This window comes from Alligator sinensis, unplaced genomic scaffold, assembly GCF_000455745.1.
Source record: "Alligator sinensis unplaced genomic scaffold, ASM45574v1 scaffold1193_1, whole genome shotgun sequence".
NCBI classification, from domain to species: domain Eukaryota; kingdom Metazoa; phylum Chordata; order Crocodylia; family Alligatoridae; genus Alligator; species Alligator sinensis.
Window position 1 is genome coordinate 149,255 of NW_005843014.1, and position 3,770 is coordinate 153,024.

The following is a 3,770-nucleotide window of genomic DNA, read 5'->3' on the forward strand; positions in this document are numbered from 1 at the left end:
TGTCAGGGGAATAGCTTCCTTGCCCATCACATTTATAAATTGAAACAAACGATACACTTATTTTGCATAAATGGCTCTGCATAGCCTGCACCCTTGTATAGCCTGCACCCATCCATCATGTTCATAAAAACTTATATAACCCATGGACTATATGTGAGAAAATACCTTCAGACTGTATGCGAGAAATACAAAACAATTTTGTTGCCCTATATGCTGATGGAGAACAAATCCCTGAGAAGCCACTACAACCAGATTTTCAAAATGGTAACTGTCTCAGAGAATCTGATGCAAACTGTTTAGTAAGCATATGAAAAACCGTTCTCTATTGATCAACTGTAAGGAGTTTGTCTGGGGGTACTGTGCTGACTATTATTCCCAGATTAAACTGTAAATCTGAGGACTTTGCTTGTGCTTTGCCCCCCACTGTCAACATGATCATGTATGGGGTCTTTGACAACATTACAGAGGTAAATCAGTGGAGAAATGTCCTGTTCAACTACACGTGAAGATGGACAGTGAACAGGTCTTCTGGGTTTTATCCACAGACCTTCACACCAAAGAGATGTTCTTAGATGTGTTCCCCTGTGACTGGTTCCCTATGGCTTGGCTGTCTCAAAGACCCCTGAGCCTAGTAGTCAACATGCACCCACATACTCAGCCTGGAGAATACTGGCTGGCAATTTACCTGGTGGATTGGGACCACGGGCAGTTTTTTTATTCATATGGTGACCCCCCCCAAACAATGCTTTGTTTCCTCAAAGTATTATATTTTTTTAAATGTTACCCACAATACTTTTCAGATGAAACAATTATAAGACCCTAGCTCTTTTTCCTGTGGATACTACTATGTGTTTTTCCTACACCATCATTTGAATGCATTTTAAAATTGTATTCTGATGATTTAGTACAAAATGACCACATGGTGATGCAGCTTGTAAAAAGTAAATACAAATCTTTCCACATGGCTGGACCTGCTCAAAACATGTTTCAACATGCCCAGACATGCATCTCTTGCAAGGACTTCCACAAAAGTGTTATCTAAATTTTAAAAAACCCCACTGTTGGGATTAAAAAAAAAAAAAGATAAATGGGTGTGTTTTCTTTTATCCCATACCACATTTAAAAAAAACACTCTGCAGACAAGATTTTGAAGCAGTATAGAATAGTCTATTACAAATGTAAAACTTTACATGCTGATCCACTTGCTTTTAGAGACAATCTTTTGCTTCTTTGGCAGTGAGGTTAGTGTTTCTTGGGTTGCTGCAGAGGTTTTCGGGTATTCCAGATGATCCCAATTTGCGGCATTGCCCATAAGAGAAGATGATATGTTCAGCTCGGCCATGGCTTTAATAAAGATATCCCAACCTTTAGGTGGATGTTTAGTAGAAGCAGTGTGAATCTGAAGTCAAGAATGTTAGAACCCTTGATGAGCATTTCTTTGTATACAAAACCCCTTTGATCATCCTAAAAAGAAATATGCTTGTGTTGACTCAATTTGCTGAGCAAGACTTTAGCATTTTTCCTGTATCAGGCAGACACATTATCCAACACTTCCTGAACAGTGGGGTCAGGATTCGTTGGTGTTTCTAAGGGTTTTGCCATTTCTATGGGGTTCTGTTGTGGCATAAACAGAGTTAATTTCCCTCTGTCCAGGTCACCCTGCTTCACATGCATCAGGTATTTTTGAAGCGCAACAGCATACAGTTTAGCTTTATCATATTAGGATAAAACCTGCTTTCGGAGAATGTCCCTCATTTCAGCACCCAATAAGTGGGTCGCCTCAGTTCAGATATTTTCCTGAAATGGTGGATGAGCCCTTAATTGCTCTAGCTGGTGACTGGGGACCAGGTACATTTTTTCTGTGTATTCCATCACTGCTTAGTCAAAAGTCCTGTGATCAGAAAAATAGCAAAACTTAACAGAGGTCTGATAAATCCCCCAGACTGTTTCACCAGCTGGTCTTTGTCCCTCAAAAAAAAAAAAGTCTTGTTATTTAGGCATTGTATGATTCTGTGTCTCTTTTTTAGTACCTGGATTTGGTGGGGTGTCAAAGGGATGTTTTCTTTTCAGGTGTTCAGAGAAATTTCTGAAATGGCCGCTACTAAATCCTCAGAGGCTGAGCACAGTATAGCTTTCCTCTGCTGGGGGGAGGACAGACTAAGCAGTTTTAAGAGAACCAAATTTGTCTTCACTCAGTTTAGACATGTTTCCCTTGTGCAGGCCCAGGAGCTAAAAAAGAGCCTGCTGCTACATTATCTCTTTTTATGTCCACCCACTGCTTTTTTCAAAGCGTAAACTGCTGGCTGGTCAGGAGGAAAAAGCCCGGTTTTTAATCTAAAAGTCTCTCGGGTTGAAGTGTTTAAGTCTATCACCAGGTATCTGTAAGGTTTTTTACTGGTATCCTCAAAAGCTTCTAGAAAGAACCGGGTACATCTGCCTTGCCAGGGATACCACCTGTAGCTTATCCCTGGAGTTTTCAAACAGAACTATGTATTTTGTGTTGAGGGTAATGGTGTGACTTTTTCCACTGACAGAAAACATTCTGAACTATATATATGATGCTAGGATTCCTGTGATGTATGTACTTGTTAAAGGCTTTCTCTTTTTCACCACTCTCACAAGCAGTCCATCAAATCATCCACCCCAACCATTTTTACTTTATTTGGAGGGAACAAGCGGTTGTCATTAAGATTCCAACATGTTTGATAAAAGGATATTTACAAAGAAGTTCTTTATAGAAAGGTTGCCGACAGCTATAGCACCACGTGATATTTTCAGGCATAACAGTCAACAAGCTATCAGCATTATCCAGAAAGTTTTTTATTTGCTCCATAATCAAGAACGAAATCTCTCAAGCTCTCAATGTTGACTTTTTCACAGTTGGCCACATTCAGGGTAATCCCTTTGACCTTTAACCAGCCCTTTCCTCCTTACAGTTTATACACGTAGGTTTTTGGGCCTGCAGACACAAACTCTGTGATGTGTTCATCTGGAGAGATGTCACTTGTGAGCTCCCCTAAATAATTACCTAGTAGAGGGTTCCAGTCTCCCTTGCAGCTCACAAATATCACAAAGTCTGTGTCATGGTGTAGGCACCACTCTTGCAAGCTGTCTAACAGCTCGTATGGCTCTAAGCATGCATACACTGTGCTGAAACAGGCTATAAACATATTAGTGTTGCCTGAGAGCATGTAACATTCCTGGGCGTGGTTCCAAGACATGCAGGCTGTCCCATCATCGATAAAGTCACAGGAGGAAATGTCATAAGTGTGGGAAGAGAGAGCCTCTCTGTAATGGCTATCTACTCAGTTAAAGGTCTCTCACGATGCTGGTGTTGGGAAGGTTTGATCTCTGGCTGAATCTACCCCAAAAACAATTTTGTGATTTGATGCTTTGCAGGTTTGCACTTCCTATGCTCTGGGCGTAAAGACATGCCTTCTTTTTGGAAGGAATTGGCCACATATTGGTTTTGATTTTCTTTGTCAGTACACCAGGTGGGATACCCCAAGGCTTCCTGTTTCTGTTGAGGTGGAGTTCTATGTACTTTTCAAAAAGTGTGTTAGTTATCTCAGGAAAACGCTAGACTTCATAGATTTTAATTACTTTGTACCCCTTTGTGATACCTTTTTTTCCAATTCTGGTGTGCACCAAGTGCCCAGGAGAGCCCTTTCCTTGTCAGTGTGGGTGCACTTTGACCGACTTGTTTCTGCACACGTGCAACACAGTGGGAACATAAGTTTCCCATTCACCCTTACAGGTAACACAGGGAA

At 41.0% G+C, this 3,770-nt stretch overlaps 1 long non-coding RNA gene across 1 annotated transcript in view; it reads right to left on the bottom strand.

Annotated features, from left to right (window-relative positions):
• Nucleotides 1–1,145: 1,145 nt before the first annotated feature.
• LOC112548217 overlaps nucleotides 1,146–3,770 on the bottom strand; it is an 8,430-nt gene continuing 5,805 nt past the window's right edge. Inside the window, exon 2 of the long non-coding RNA XR_003092025.1 lies at nucleotides 1,146–1,399. This is a non-coding gene — a long non-coding RNA (uncharacterized LOC112548217). The remainder of the gene's footprint in view (nucleotides 1,400–3,770) is intronic.